The sequence below is a fragment of the Rhinopithecus roxellana genome, chromosome 3, assembly GCF_007565055.1.
Source record: "Rhinopithecus roxellana isolate Shanxi Qingling chromosome 3, ASM756505v1, whole genome shotgun sequence".
Classification (NCBI taxonomy): Eukaryota; Metazoa; Chordata; class Mammalia; order Primates; family Cercopithecidae; genus Rhinopithecus; species Rhinopithecus roxellana.
In genome coordinates, this window is record NC_044551.1 from 17,442,394 (window position 1) to 17,460,169 (window position 17,776).

Consider the following 17,776-nt stretch of genomic DNA (forward strand, 5'->3'; position numbering starts at 1 on the left):
TGGAACACTAAGTTTAATCCTTTTCTAAAGAAAGCATCAAACTGGTCATGCTGTGATTTCTCTTTGGGCAAATCTGTATCTTTCATATTGTGTAAAGCCTCTTCCTCAGTACATCTTACAGACAGTGAGCTCGTATAAAGAAGGTTGGTTTCCTTATTTAAGTCTTTTGATCCAGGATTCAAGATGCTAAATTTGAGAAGTCCTATTTTACTGATGACTCTGAGGAGTAGGGAAGTTCAGTATTCATCACAATTTTTATCAACTTGCTGGGTCATTTCTTTAAACCAGTAGATGAGCTGACAACAAATCATTTAATGGCATCAATATTCAGATTATTCAGATCAAGAGGCAGAAAAAAAAAGAGCTGGCTCCCATTGCCATCCATGGTGAAACTATTAAGCCTCTTTTTCATATGAATTTATTTTTAAAGATTATTAGCAGGGCTGCCAGGAAAAGAAATATAAGAGACCCAGGTATTACCAATGCTGCTCTTTCAAGGCCCACACTTTGAATGTGAGGTATTAAGGTAATACAGACATCTTCTTGCTCATCAACTACTCATTACATTGCCTTCTTTCCTGAGCCCTGAGTTTCCTGTGCTTCCCCTCTCAGTCTCTATCTTTTCTGACACACACACACACATGCATATACACAAACACACATACATATTGACACACATACATCTGCTTATCTGATCTGAGTTATGATTATATGAAGACATTCTAAGTTTTGAGAGATGTCACAACATCTGTGTTGTTTGTTGAATACTTTCCTGTCACATATTAAAAAATCTGAACTAAACCTTTTTTAAAAAACAAACAGATTGATGAACATTTATTAATAAGTTTTATGGTTAATTTTATTTTAACAAACTGAGGTTATTTATTTATTAATACTCATAAGAAGAACTCTGGAAGTGAATCTGCACATCTTTATTAAGAAGTCAAACACAAGTCTGTGGCCATAAGAATAAGGTGTCGCATAAGTAAGCCTAATTCCTCTTACCCTTGAGGCCACCAAGTTACACTTTCAAATGTATATATTTCTAGATTTGTAATGATCACCCTTCCAGATGTAGTGAGTCAGGAAGAAGGATGAATCAAGGATGACTAAATAATAAGAAAGATGGGGGAGGAAAGTGTCCATAAGAGGGATGTGGCAAAAATGAGGAAGAAAAACAGCAGATTTTATTAACACTATTGCCTTGGCTATTTTAGCAGAACACAGAGAAGAATTCAAAAAGGACATGTCTGTTGGCAAACAACTGGGGAGAGAACCAGAAGCGAACCCAGTTGCTTGTGGCATTATTTTGCCTTAGCCTCCGAAGAGCCTGGACAGCCCAAGGAGGACAAGACAGTCTTGACCTAAGGGAAAGATGTGCTTTATCTACAAGAAAACATTTTAAAAATCTGTTTTTTACAGGAAACTGTCTGGTTCTTTTCCTATTCACTGCCCCCAAAGATGACCTATGAAGTTGGAGAAACTGGATCTTGGGAGCCTTGAGCAGCCTTTAGCCAAGGGTGCTAAGGTCACAAAATGGATCACTCTCCCTTTGCTGGCGGGGCTCCAGCCACAGCAGGCTTTTTTGAGCTTATCAAATAGATTAAGCTCATTTCAGTTTAGCCCCTGCACTTGCTAATCCCACTGCCTGCGATACTCTGCCCCTCGTTGTGTGCACGGCTGGCACCTTTTCATTCAAGTCTCAGCTTAAATGTCGTCTTCTTAAATAAACTGTCTCGTATCTAAAGTACCTAACTAAGCCAACCCTCCTCTGCTGCCTGTCAGACTGTATCACATGATCTAGTGACATTTCCTTCATAGCGTTTATTACTAACTTCAAGTTTAATTTTATTTAGTTGCGTATTTGCTTGTTGTCTAGCTCTCCCCACCAGCATTTAAATTCTGTGAGAATTAGTATAGAATCTGTCTTGTTAGCTATTGTGCCCTCAACAAAAGGCACTGCCACTAGTACATGAACGATGTTCCATAAATATTTGTTGTGTGAAATAATACCTTTTCATTTCACTAAACCTCAACATCCTCATCTATAATTAGGACTGATATCACTACTCATAAAGATTATAAAATAAGTTATAAGCAGTAAACACAAATTATGCAGACAGTATTCAAGAAGTATTAGCTTTTATTATCACCATGAATTATAATTTCTACATTATTAACACTGAGAACTAAGTGCCTGGCACATAGTAGGTTTTAACCAAATGAATGAATGAATGAAAGAATGAATAAGAATTATACTGAGAGATTATACGAACAACATGGTTGTCATAAGCTCTCAGAACTAACTCAAAGAAAATACTGCCACAGCCTCTGGAGTACTTTAGATAGATTAATGTCTTCTAAAGCCCCCTCCTTTTATTTATCTTTTTTTCTTTTTTTTTTGAAATGGAGTCTTACTCTGTTGCCCAGGTTGGAGTGCAGTGGCATGATCTCAGCTCACTGCAGCATCCGCCTCCCAGGTTCAAGCAATTCTCCTGTCTCAGCCTCCTGAGTATCTGGGACTACAGGCGTGTGCCCCCACGCCTGGCTAATTTTTTTGTGTTTTTAGTAGAGACGGGGTTTCACCATGTTGGCCCCAATGGTCTTGATCTCCTGACCTCGTGATCTGCCCACCTCAGCCTCCAAAAGTGCTGGGATTACAGGTGTGAGCTGCCGTGACCATCCCCCATCCCCCGGCTCCTTTTATGATTCTCTGGACTGTGAGTTTCCTGCACCAGATGTCACAATGCCAAGCCCTGCCAATTCTGGAAGGTTCTGCTCCTTACACACATGTCGTTTCAGATTCTTACTATTACTGTATATTCTGATATCCAGACTCAGAACTGATAGCTGTCCTTCTACCCAGGCCACCTAAAGGAGGCTCAAGTGTAGGGCACCTCACTCTATGACCACCTTTTTCCCCAGCCGTTTTATCCTTGTGACAGGGACCTAAAACCGAGCATCAAGAGCAACCTTTGAAAGAGAAGCAAACAAAAGTTAGTGCCATATAGAGGTAACATGCAGCATAAGAAAAGAAAGTTGGGAAAGGAAATGTGGTTGCCACACAGTCAGCCACATTTTCCCTATTCCTCTGTAGCAGCTAATTGTGTAAGATGTTGATATCTTTTTTTATGCCACCTTCTCCCCTGATTTCTGCACTGGATCCTCCCAATGGTGGCAGACACTGCAGTTTGGGGCAATCTTGAATATATGTAACCACAAGAGCAGCTCTGCTTGTGTGGGCAGACAGAACACATAGCCTGGGCAAGTAGGGGAGGGCAGATTAGATAAAACCAAGTCCATATCACTAAAACCAACTGTTCTGAAAGACAATAACTCGATTGTGTTTTCCCTCTAAGAAGAAAACAAACATAAAACATGGCAAATAAACAGTCTAATTATTAAGTTCTCTTAGATTTGAGAGCCAAGAAGGCCTCTGAAGCCTGTTTACCTTTGTTCTTGTATGTTTGGCACTATTTGTTTTCCTTTTATGAATAAAGAAAATCTGAAATAACACAACATTACCCTTAATCATGTTTGTGCTACAGAAATAACATCTCCTTGAAATACTAGCCTTTGATTCTACGATGCCCTCACCAAACATTGCTTCTTGCCAATAGCTAGATCTTTTCTTTATCAAAGAAGTGTTTGAGGGTTGGGGATTATTTCTTTTGTTGTTGTTGTTGTTGTTATTATTATTATTATTATTATTATTATTATACTTTAAGTTCTAGGGTACATGTGCACAATATGCAGGTTTGTTGCATATATATACATGTGCCATGTTGGTGTGCTGCACCCATTAACTCATCGTTTACATTAGGCATATCTCCTAATGCTATCCCTCCTCCCTCCCCCGACCCCACCACAGGCCCTGGTGTGTGATGTTCCCCTTCCTGTGTCCAAGTGTTCTCATTGTTCAGTTTCCACCTACGAGTGAGAACATGCGGTATTTGGTTTTTTGTCCTTGCGATAGTTTGCTGAGAATGATGGTTTCCAGCTTCATCCATGTCCCTGAAAAGGATATGAACTCATCCTTTTTTATGGCTGCATAGTATTCCATGGTGTATATGTGCCACATTTTCTTAATCCAGCCTATCATTGATGGACATTTGGGTTGGTTCCAAGTCTTTGCTATTGTGAATAGTGCCACAATAAACACACATGTGCATGTGTCTTTATAGCAGCATGATTTATAATCCTCTAGGTATATACCCAGTAATGGGATGGCTGGGTCAAATGATATTTCTAGTTCTAGATACTTGAGGAATCACCACACTGTCTTCCAACAATGGTTGAACTAGTTTACAGTCCCACTAACAGTGTAAAAGTGTAGGATGGCGATCATTAGAAAATCAGGAAACAACAGGTGCTGGAGAGGATTATTTCTTTGCTCTTCCCTACAGTCTCCCTTTCTTGTCCTCTAGCCTTGGGACTTGAGATCTGGATATGTAGAGAATATATTTCCTTTTGCTCTCCAATCTCACAGCAGAGCTGGGACAATAAGAAATGTTTATAAAGCTGGCACAAACAGACAAACTGGTTTCTAAAAACTAGAAGGTAGGCACCAAGTTGAGCCCATCATAAGATGATTCTGAATGGTATCACCTTCGTGCTACATGATATTTGGTCCTATAAATTTTACACGGCATACAAACATTCCCAAACTCCTTACTCCAAATATATTTATAAAGCATTACTTTTGTAATAATTTTGGTCATATAGAGTATTGATCATGGAGAGATATATATATCCATATTGATATCCATATATATCTACATATATATCCCTATCTATCTATCTCTCTATCTGTATGTATGTATGTATAGCTGCATTTAGAGCACACACAGACACAAACGCATCTCTAACTATCGTTTTACTTCTTAAGAACATTTTTTAGGCCTTTTAATGCACCGAACTATTTATATTGTCTTCTGATAGGAACTGTTTAGACTTGATTCAAATCGTGGTCCAATTTATAATCTATATTCTTACTCATGTTTGGTCTCTTTAGGAAAAAATATATATCAAATACATTGGGTTACAACATCAAGATTTTTCCATAGTATTACATAGTCTTCAAACATTGTTTAAATGATTGCACTGTGCTGAATATACTAATAAATACTTTAACAATTCCTTTATAAGTATGTGTTTCTGAGTTACCTCTTTTATTATTATACTGAAATGAAACTCTTCCTATATCTTCCATAATAAATTCTCAGAAATTCAATAGTCTCATTTATTAGGAGATGACTTAATACTCTTTCTTTACTTTTACTTCATTATTTCTTCCTGTCTTTTCTCAGATTTGTGTACCTAACCTAAAAGAAGTAAAGGACATGAGAGCTGTTAGTGGGAAATTATAGTGGCAATGTGCTCCTTTGCCACTCGCCCTTGATAATGACCTTCTAATCACATACTGTTTTCAGTCTGCACCCTTCCGCCTCTGAAGACAGGCATTTCTTGTTTCAGCCTTAATGTCTCGCAATCCTTCTATTGTGTCAGCCTCTACTTCTTATCTGTAGTCACTCAAGGTCTCACCTCAAAGATCCCCCTAATGCGAAAAGGACTTGATATTGTCTGGACTGACACACCATTTAGAGTATACACAGACACAAACACATCTCTAATAGTGTTTTACTTCTTAAGGAAAATTTTAAAGCCTTTCTTTATATTCAACTATTTGTACTGTCTTCTGGTAGGAACTGTTAAGACTAGATTTAAATTGTGATCAAATTTACATTCTAATTCCTACTCGTGTTTGTCTCTTAAGGATAAAAGAAGTAACGACATGACAACGAGTAATTTTCCAATGATCTTAAGTTGAGATCAAAACAAAACAAAAAATAATAATAAACTCTGCCATTTATTGTATTACACTTACTGGAGTTTATGTTTAACTTGGGAGTTACCAGTAGTTCATAGCAGATTGCAAATAATTTTTTTAAATTGCCTACTTACAAGTTACTTATTTTTCTACAAACCAAACAAATACTTTGCAAGTGAATGATGCCAACATTATATCATGAAAGTCATAAATTTTGTGGAACACAGAGAAAGGATGGCTGTGAGCTGGCTCAATTGCAGTGTCAAGCTAGTCAAAGCAAGAAGAAATATTAGAACCATTTTGTTTCTGCACTGAACTTGGAAGAGTAATTTCAAATCAAATGAGCAAACATGCATTGAACACCTGCAATGCAAAAGGAAATTTGCTAAACACTATGATAAATGTAAAAATAAATATGACCACTTCTGGCCCCAATAAACTCAAGCCTAATAAATTTGTGAATGTTTTCAAAACAATGGTCCTTGCCTTTAGGCACTTTAAATGAAAAGTTCTGGCCAATCCTGCCAAAGAGACTGTTATTCCACTTTTCCGTTATTTGTTTCTAACAATCAATGTGCTTGAATTACAGGAGATATGGGTTAACTGGATTAGCTTCTTGGTCATAAAAGTGTTTCTATTTTATCATTAGTTTAGGCAATGATCATCACACTTATGAAGTGAAAGAAGGGTTTTTAATCTACCAGTATGAGTAGGCTTTGATTCTCAGTACAATAAAAAGCACCTATATTCTGCACCTTAAAATATGATAAACTAGAGTTTAAAAAAAATTATCCCATAAGATACAAATATACGTTTTAAATATTTATTTTTTAAAATGCACCGCTGAGCTGGTAAGAACACAAGGGCAATTTTCAAGGGTCAAAACCAAACCAAGGAGCAGACAGAATCCAGGTGGGTAAGGCAGACCTGAAGCCTTGGAGGTTCTGATGATATTTACTGATACAAAAACCTAGGATTTTTGAGTTTTTTTAGATACACGATAGAAAGGCCTGGGCCTGATCAAGCAGTATTCACATAAAGCTAAGACCTGCATGCTATACTATACTATAGCCCAATGAAACTGAGGCTTCCATACCATCCAAAAGAAGTTTTCAAAGTAACTTGTCTGTCTTAGCCTTAGCTCTTGATTGGCATGAGGGAAGAGAGGGAGTAGGCTTTTTTTTAAATTTTTTTTTATTTTTTTGAGATGGAGTTTCACTCTTGTTGCCCAAGCTGGAGTGCAACGGTGCAATCTTGGCTCACCACAACCTCCGCCTCCCAAGTAGCTGGGATTACAGGCATGCGCCACCACAGTCGGCTAATTTTGCAGTTTTAGTAGAGAGAGGGTTTCCCCATGTTGGTCAGACATTATTTTTGATGGGAAAAGAGATGTATCTAATTAAGAAAGACAATTCTACTGTGGTCTTTAATTGTATTGTGAATATTTTATTTCTTTACCTGTGTGATGAATATGAGGGTGATTATTATATTAATTTGTATGTCTCTAATATCTCTGAACCAAATGAAAAAGCATAAGTATCCTGTTACAAATACAGTAGTTATCCCTTATTTGCAGTTTTGCCTTCTGCAATTTCAGTTATCCATGCTCAACCACGGCCCAAAAATGTTAAATGGAAAATTCCAGAAATAAACAACTTGTAAGTTTTAAATTGTGCACCATTCTGGGTAGCATGATGAAATCTCCTGCCAGGGACATGAGTCATCCCTTTGTCCAGTGTATTCCCACAGTCTACCCACTCTTTAGTCATTTAGAAGCCATCTCAGTTATCAGATCAACTGTCCAGGTGTCACAGGACTTGTGTTTAAATAACTCTTATTTTATGTAATAATGGCCTGAAAGCTCATGAATAATGATGCTGATATACTGTTATAATTGGTCCATTTTATTATTAGTTGTTAATTTCTTATTGTGTGTCATTTATAAATTAAACTTTATCACAGGTACGTAGGTATAGGAAAAAACATACTACATGTAGGGTTTGGTACTATCCATAATTTCAGGTTTCCACTGGGGATCTTGGAATGTATTCCCTATGGATAAGGGGAATTGTAAAACCAAAGATAGAGATTATTTTTAGATTAAAAAGTTCAAGGTATAGTTAATTAAATAACAGGTAAGATTAGAATTCCAGCCTCTCAACTCCTAATCCCCTGCTCTTTCTGTACTTTTTAAAAAGAGTGTTTCAATTCAAGACATCCCAGAAGTTTTGTATTTTACTGTGGGATGTGGCTGAGCCTGCAGTCTCAAGAGGAAGTCATTTGCAGGAAACTTGTCTCAGATTGGCAAATACTCTGTGGGCTCTTTGGAATAGCTCCAAAACAGGCCATCCGCTTTAGTACATCTTTGAATACGGTATTCATCCTGGATCTAGGTTAGAAAATCCACTAAGAAATGATTATCTGGTGTTGGGGTGAAATTTATTGACAGATCCATATGTTTCCTCTGACTATTCAGTTCACAATGACCTTGCCCATTTCTGAATTCTGAGAGCACTTATTATGCATCCTAATCACTTAGATACTTGGTTCTGTTCTGCATTTAGCAGGTATATAGTTTATATCCTCAATGTGACTCAAAGTTTCCCCAAAAAAGAGCTTTATTTTGCAGTCCCTGCATTACCAAGAAAATTTAGAACAGGAAGGGATATTATTATCTGCCTGAAACTTCTTATACTACATTTGAGGTGATTTGCCCCTATAAAGTGATTTGCCCCAAATCACACAGTGTATCTGTCAGAGTGTTAAAACATGACACAACCCAATTAGGATAATTCAAGGAGAGTTTATTTATAATGGGACTGTTTGGATAGGGTGTAGGGAAACTACATATTATAATGTAGTGCCTCAAGGCTAGTAACAGGTAACTATTGCCACTCTTAACTGATAAGAATCAGCAGCGTTACCAGAAACTGGAAGGAGACGGCTATAATGAAGACACCTTGAGGGGAACAAGGATCTTCAGTAAGGGAACTCAGATATCCCCAAACAAGCTCAAAGAGGGCGATTAGGAGGAATAAATACCCTGACATCACTTTCCCATATCCACTCTGGGTACTTCCATTGGTCAAACCCAATTGTAACCTTGAGAACAAAGAAGCCCAATGATAAATCCTATAATAGTTACCCTTCTGGAGCCAAGGGCAAGGTGAAGAAGAGTGAGGATATCTAGAAGGAAAAAGAGACCATATCTAGGACATTTAGGTTTGGCTGGAATAGAGGTTTCCTAACTCCAACTTTACTTTCAACTGGACATAACTCTTACTTTGCTCAAAAAGTGCTTAATGAATTGAGCTAAGTTTAAATTGACTGAAAGCTGCCAAACCAGAAGGAAGGTCTGTGTACCTGATGTTGAGCCAGGTCCCAGTGAGAGTAGGTCTCAGACCATCTCCTACTTTCAGAATTGGAATCAGATCCCAGAACTGTACTCAGAAGCAGATGGGAAGCCAGTGTAGTGCCCAGGGCCAAGTGAGTAAATGTTCCAAGCAACCAGACCCACTCAGCATCCTCTTTTGCTAAACACTGACACAACCCAGCATATGGCAGGCTGGACACTGTGTGATGTGTAGGACCAGAGCCAAAGATAGAGCTGGGCTGGATTAAAAGAGACATGTTAGTTTTCAGCATTTGAGAGTTAGAGATGTGACAGGTTGAGAACATTCAAAAACCATCATATCCTTCTGCCCATGCCCCAGTTAGATGTGAAACTGAACTTCAGAAGGCAAGAGTGGGATTGAAGGCAGCTTTTCTACACCTCCACGTAGGAGAGCCACAGAGTACAAAAGATGAGGAATTCACCTTTAGTGAGGGTGAAAAGTTTGCAACCAGGAATGAGAAACCAGTTAATCCAACATGAACAAAAGATTCTTCCCCAAACCAATCATCAGACTGAAAACACTGGCGTTCATGGACCAAGATGAGAACAATGGTGAGGACATTTAAGGTTAATCTAGTAGATGATTCTCTTTTCTTCTCAAATCTGTGGCACTAACATGTCTATTATTCCTCTTACATATCCCTTGCTGAGCTATTATGATAATCAAGTGAAACACTGAAATAGCACTTTGTAAATCATAGGGCTTCCTACGTGACATTTATTACTATTACCTATTGAGAGCTGCCTAAGGGTCCCAGGAAGGGAGACCTGTTTCCACCCCTCACTTTGGCCACTATCCTGGAGGATGGTTCCATTGCTAAAGCCTACATTACTAAGAGAGTTTTGCCATTGCCATTGGGTGGATGAGGTGATGGAGAGTGTCTTCTCAGGAGCCCCGGCTGATTTTTGGGTCAGCCTTCTCCTTTTCATTCCAGGAATTAGGAGCCAGAAGCAGATGAAACTTGACTGACTACCAAGAGAGGATAGAGGAGGCTGTTCGGTCAAACTGGGAAAAAGTGCTTTCTTGCTGCTTGTTCTACCCAGCAAGGCAAGAAGATAGACCCGGTTACTGAAGAATCAATAGAAGCGGGGCAATCAGGTCTCTGGGAAATCCTTGGAGAAATCTCAAGGGAGGAAAGAAAATCCTGGAAGAGAATAATACATTTATATTAGCTACACTTTGATTAGCAGCTAATTGTTGCAAATGAATTTACTGAGCTTTTCCCTGATGATTAGGAGAGTGCTGCCATCACAAAGCTGTTAAGCCATGGTATAGCGCTGCGCTGAGCAAACCTGGAGGATGGGACTTTCCCAAGGAACCAGGTATACTTGGGCAAAAATGACCAAGGATATCCCAGAAGGTCAGCCAGAGAAACGTGCCTACTGTGGGCATGAGGGGGTGCCTATGTTGGATTGGCCAAGCTGACTGAGCAGGTTGTTGGAGTTTTGGATGTATGAGCTAAAGAAAACAGAATATCCTCATGTGTTGTCTTATTTCACTACTTACAAACAGTATGGAATTATCTATATATTAGTTTTAAGAATTCAAATGTCATATTAAGTTTTCTGAAATCAAATTCTATTAAATAATACAATAAAACATGTAATTGTCTCTTCGTTAGGGGAAAAAATTTGTCCAGGATTGCTTAGGATATTATGGTTTTCAAACTGCAATATATAGGTATGTGGCAGTGCAGTGATCTAGAAGCCAATGCAATATGCATGGCATATATTTTTAGAACATAAATTTTATCTAATATTTGAAAGAGAAAGAAATTATTTTCATTTAAAACACACACACACAAGTGCATTAAGAAGAGGAGGTCAAAATTATCTTTTGTTTTTAAGATAAAACATGAGGCTTCAAAGACTTTTCTTCCTTGTAGCAAGCTACTTTAAATAACACAGACCCACACACCTGGGGTCTGCTCTTCATATACAGCTATTATGAGTACTTAGGTAAGAAATTCTGGTGACACACAGCCTTATGTGAAAGCAGAGGGATAAGAAGTAGAAACAGCTGTAAGGTCTTTTACAAACCTAGAAGCTGAAGACAAAAAAACACATGAGTCATATTAAGTTTTTGTGTAAACTTTATTTAATATTTAACATTTGTATGGCAATATCCTAGATACTGAGGCAAAGCTAAAACTGAATGGTATATAATTCAGTTGCAAGTCTTCCAGTTTATGAATCAACCCACATTAAGTGGAGTAGTGTAGTTCTTGCCTCCATCTCTTCTTCCTGCCACACTGCCTCCCCACACTGCCTTCCATCCCAGATACGAACTGAAAACACATTCACTCATAAACTATCCTAATTGTTTGTTATTCCAACAGTGACACTGAATCAGTCATCATTTTTGAGAAGAGTATGACCCCCAAATATTTTGTCATTTCCTATGATTTACAATGAAATTATGATCTGTTCCACCTCAGAAGGTTACATTGTTCATCACAAAAGGCACCTTGTAAATGGAAAACGGTAGGAGTCAGAGAGTTGCCAAGGCTGAGCAGCAGGCAGCTGGGTGCTCTGCATTGCACTGTATTGGAGGAGTGACTGAGGCTACAGCCCTTGATTGTTAACAGTGGGTTTTACTTTATGTTATTATTAGTTCCCTCTTCTCACTTGGTATATGTTAGAAACATGAAAATTGAAAATTTGGCAGAAGCAGGGGTGGGAACGAAAGGTAATAATGTTAAGGAAAAAATGCCTTCTAACTGAAGAGAAAATAGGAAGATGTAGCCAGCAGCAAGAGAATCCCTCCCTTTCCAGTTCGGCTCAAGATTTTATAGCTACAAATCTTCCTCAAATCAAAGCTTCTTATCATCAGGAATTCCAAGGTTTCATGATAATAAAGGACCTCACAAAAAATACTATGCAAGATATTCTTTATTTGGAATAATTTCCTGGAGTATTCAAATCAAAGTGCTAGGGGAACATTTCAGAGATTTCCTAGGATATGATAGTGTTTTTCCAATAGAAAACAACATATCATATGGCAAGTCAGTCACATCTTCATATGCCAAGACATGGTTGAAGTTTTCAGAAAACAGTAGATAGCATTTCTGCTCCATGTTAGCCATGAAGTAATTAAAAAAAAAAAAAATACTGAGATTTTTCCCCCAGAGACAGCTAAGCAAAATCTTATTTCTTAGAATGATACAATTTGATTGTCCACTGAATGATTTCACACCAATGGCCATACTGGAGAAAATGACATGTATTCTAGAATTAGATTGCCCCAGTCCCACTACTTCTTAGTTATGTGAAAACAGGTTAAATTCTTTAATCTCTTTGTGCCTGAGTTTCTTTAGCTGTAAAATAGGGAAAAGACTATAGACCAACCTCACTCAATAGGTTGTTGTGATGATTAAATGAGGTGATATGTGGAAAACACTTAGCACTGTGCTTAAGTGTCAAATAATTAATTATTATGATTATGATTATTGTTAGAAAAATATTTCTCTGATATTTCACAGCATGCACCTTTAGTAACTAAATAATTCCATGTTAGAGGTACATAGTCTTTCCTTTTTCCCATTTCCCATAATTGCTTATCTATTTTTATTTTAAAATTTTAATTATTCTCTGTCAAATGTGTTGTTGCTATAATATGCTTCCAACCTTTTCAAAAAGTTTACAGGGTATAAATTATAAATAAAAATAAAGACAATGATTAGACCTCTATCAAGTATCTCATCTATGAGTTTTTAAATGGACTACTTTTACGTCTATATTCTACCCACACAAAAAGAAAGAACTCCTAAATATATATTAACTAGAGAGTAAAACAAAAGGGAATAGAAGAAAACTGATACACGTCTTTAAATTGGTCTTATTTGAAATGAATCTATCGTGCTTGTTTAACTTTTCCTCAGCCCAGAAATGCACATCTTTTAGAGTCATAGAGTTATTACAGAAATCCAAGTCCAAGCTAGGCAAAAACCCATGATCTCTAGTGGCATAAATTCAGTGTTCCTCATCCCTCCAAAACAACCAACTTTAGATGCTGCATAAAACAAGATTATAATAATCACGTTTTCTTTTAGGAATGTAACAGTGACATCAAAAGATGCAAAGGAATCAAACTTTGAGGGCCTACCTCCAAACCCCTTCCCCTCTTAGCTAGAAAACATGTTACATTTCTCAGACTGGGATTCTGCCAAATCTGCCATGCTTAGCAGTCTTAATTCCTTCTGCTTCTCAGTGACAAGCGGCACCTCCAATGCTTGTAGGGAGAATTTATCTTTGCATGGCAGGATAATTGCATACAATAAGCCAGGACATGAAACACAGATACAAAATGGCATTATTTCAGCATTTTTAGTCTTTCCTCCACCCCCTAACTTTATCACATCAACCTTGCATTGTCTGCAAGTTCTTGGTTGTCGTCACTATGCTAATTCTTCTGGGCAGCTTCTCTCGGCAATCATGTGACCATATAACTCCATTATATGAGGCTACCGATAATAAAATGCTACTATTTATTAACACTCAGGGATACTTTTCCCCTGCATTTCCTGCATTCTTTCAGTAATGATAACAGGCATCTTTGTGTTCTTTGTGAATTTAAAGAGAGTCCTTTTCATTGTGAAATAGAATACCATGTTAGGTAGTTGGTAGATATACTTTATCAGCTTAAGGAATCTCTCTTCTATTCTTAATTTTCTAAAAAATATTAATTTTGTTAAAAAATTATGAATGGGTGTTGAATATTATCAAATGCCTTTCCTATATTTGTGAGGTGATCAAATTATTTTTTCTTTTTTTTTCTGTTAATATGGTGAGTAACATTAATAGATATTCTAATTTTAAACTATTCTTGCATTCTTGGCAGAAGCCCTATCTGACTTTGATTTATTATTTTATCTTCTCCCAGAACAGTTTATATGAAAAATGGGTTATATGTTCTTTGATAGTTTGGTAGATTATGCTGAAAATACACTTTGGTCTACATGTTGTGTTTTGTGGTTAGAATAAAGTATTTTTATGCTTAATTATTACAAGCCTTTTGAATTTTCTGTTTCTAGTTGAGTCATTCTCAGCTAAGTTCTATTTTTAAAAAATATTAAGTTTTTCAAGCGTATTGGCACAAAGTAGTTCATGGAATTCTCATAAAATTCTGCTGCATCAGTAGTTATGGCCTTCATTTCTAGAATGATTATTTTTATATTCTCATTTTTTCATCAATTTTTCCACAGATTAGTCTATTTTATTAGAAGAAATAGATTTTAATTTTGTTGACTCCATATTTTCTGATTTGGATTTAATCCATTTTTGCTCTCACCATTTTTTTCTCCTTTATTGAGTTTTGATCTTTCCCTACCTTTATTGAGATATTTTTGAAAAATGAAAACTGTATATATTTAAGGTGCACAACTTGATGTTTCAATACATTGTGAAATAATCACAATAAACTAATTAAAATATCCATCACCTCACATAGCTACCATTATCTTTCTTTTGTGTGTGTTTGGTGAGAATACTTAAGACCAACTCTTCAAGCACATTTCAAATGTACAATATAGTATGTTAGCTACACTCACACTGCTATACATTAGATCTCCAGAAATTATTTGTCTTGCAAAATTCAAACTTTCTACCTTTTGACCAACATCTCTCCATTCCCTTTCCCCCAACCCCCAGCAACTATTCACAATAGCCAATATATGGGTTTAATTTCCTTTTTATTTTTCTAACTTTTGAGTTAGATGATTATATTATTACTTTATATATTTTCTTTTCTAATATATACATAAAAGGTTGTGAATTTCTGGCCGGGCGCCCTGGCTCACATCTGTAATCCCAGCACTTTGGGAGGCCAAGCGGGCGGATCACCTGAGGTAAGGATTTCGAGACCAGCCGCAACCTGGAGAAATCCCGTCTCTACTAAAAATACAAAATTAGCCGGGCATGGTGGTGCATGCCTGTAATCCCAGCTACTCGGGAGGCTGGGGCAGGATCATTGTTTGAACCTGGGAGGCGGAGGTTGTGGCGAGCAAAGATTGTGCCACTGCACTCCAGTCTGGGCAACAAAAGTGAAACTCCATCTCAAAAAAAAAAAAAAAAAAAGGTTGTGAATTTCACTCTAAGAACCAGTTTAGTTTCATCACGTTTTGATATCTACTTTTACTGTCCATTATTTTTTCTTTGATGCAAGAAATACTACAATTTTTGACTTCCTTAATTTTTAAATTATTTTTCTATATTTTTATTTATTCTACTTTTTGGCATTATAAATAAGGAATTTGTTGTGTATGTGTTACTTTGTATTTGTTGAGATTTGCTATGTGACATAACATGCAATTAATATTTAAATATGCTTCAAGTGTTTTGAGAAAAATGAGTGTCTTTTGATTTGGGGAAGCAGGATTTTATGTTCTATATTATCATCAAACTTGTTTATTGCCTTGTCAAATCATACTAATTTTCTAACTTTATGATCTAGCACGCAATATGAGAATGAAGGTAGAAATAGTTCTCAACTAAAATTGTGGATTTTAGTTATTAAAATGCAATAACTTTTTACTTTATATATTTTGAGACTATTTTGGTAGTTGTATGCAGCTTTGCAGTTCTTAGAGCTATTAAATACTTGGTAAATCTTTTAATCATTGTATAGTAATAATCTTTCTCTTGTTATAATGCCTTTTGCATCACAGTTTGTGTGATATTAATATAACTATACCAAATTTCTATTAGTATTTGCTTAGAATATCCTTCCCTCCCTTTACTTTCAACCTTTTTGTGTTTTTATGATTCCAGTGTGTCTCATATAATATAAAAGTGAATCTGTCTCTTGTTTTTGTTTTTCTTTCTGAAACAGACTTTCAGAACAGTTTTAAGTTCCCAGAAAAATTGAGCATCAGGTGCACAGATTTGCTGTATACTTGCTTCCCCAACACATGCACAATCTTTCCCATTATCAATATCCTCACCAGAGTGGTACATTTGTTACAAGTGATGAACCTATATTGACACATTATCATCACCCAAAGTCCATAGTTTACATTAGCGTTTTCTCTTTGTATTGTACATTCTATGGGTTTAGACAAATGTATAATGACATTTATCTACCACTATAGTATCATACAGAGTAGTTTCACTGCCCTAAAAATCCTCTGTGCTCTGTCTACTCATCCATTTCTCCTTTCTAACCCCTGGTCAACACTGATCTTTTTACTGTTTTCATAATTTTGTCTTTTTTAAAATGTCACATAGTTGGAGTTAAAAAGTATGAAGGCTTTTTGTACTGGCTTCTTTCCCTTAGTAATATGCATCTAAGTTTCTTCAATGTGTTTTCATAGCCTGATAGCTCATTTCTTTTTAGCAGTGAATAATATTTTATTGTCTGGATGTACCACAGTTTACTTTGTTGCTTCCATGTTTGGGCAATTATGAATAAAGCTGCTGTAAACATCCATGTGCAGGTTTTTGTGTTGACATAAGTTTTCAGTATCTTTGGGTAAATGCCGTGGAATGTGATTGCTGCATTGTATGATAAGAGTATGCTTAGTTTTGGGGAAAACTGCCCTGCTGTCTTTCAAAGTGGCTGTTCCATTTGCATTCCCACCAGCAATGAATGAGAGCTCCTGTTGCTCCACATCTTCAATACTTGGTATTGCCAGTGTTCTGGATTTGGGTCATTCTAATAGGTATGTAGTGGCATCTCATTGTTGTTTTAATTTACATTTTTCTGACTTATAATGTGGAGCATCTTTTCATATGCTTATTTTCAATCTGTGTAGTTTCTTTGGTGAGGGGTGGGTTAAGGCCTTTGGCTCATTTATTTTAATAGAGTTGTTTCTTAATTGTAATTTATTTATATTAATTGTATCAATGAATTTGAATTTATTCTTACCATCTCATTTATGCTTTCCAATTGCCATATGTTTTTCTTTCTTATTTTATTCTTTTCTGCCTACTTCTGTATTAATCACGCCTGTTTTATTTCTCTTTTTTACTTCTACTGGCTTGGGAAGGTATACATTTTAGTTCTATTTTTAGTCTTTATCCTTCATGTGTTAACAAAGCTACTTAGTTTGACCATCTAAATATAATGTTTTTACCCTTTTCTTGAAAAACATAATGATATTATTAAAATAGTTATCCCCTTCCACCATCATGTTATTATTGTCTAGAATTTTATTTCTACTTTGCTTTTAATTCTCTGCCCAAATGCACTATCAAGCCTTACAGTTCATATTCATTAGATTTACATACATATTTATTAATTCATTTGCTTACCATTACTTCTTGCATCCCATTCCTTCTTAGTTTTCTTCTTTTTAAGGTAGTTTATCTGATAAGGATTGCTGAGTAATCAGTTCTCTCAGTTTTTATTTTTTCTAAAATGTCTTTATTTTGTGCTCATTTAATAATAATCTATCTAAATAGAGAATTCTAGAATGACTATTATTGGTATCAGTATTTCACAGGTACATTTTACTCTTTCTGATCACTAATGATTTTGAGAATTCTGCTAATTGATTTTATCCTCAATAAACTATCAATCTCTCCTTTCTTGTTGCTATTAAGACTTTTCCCTT

The 17,776-nt window shown here is 36.3% G+C and overlaps 1 protein-coding gene across 1 annotated transcript in view; it reads right to left on the reverse strand.

Annotated features, from left to right (window-relative positions):
• Positions 1-17,776, reverse strand: part of PLCXD3 (phosphatidylinositol specific phospholipase C X domain containing 3) — a 216,004-nt gene that overhangs the window by 111,630 nt on the left and 86,598 nt on the right. The gene's annotated exons all lie outside the window — the stretch shown is intronic.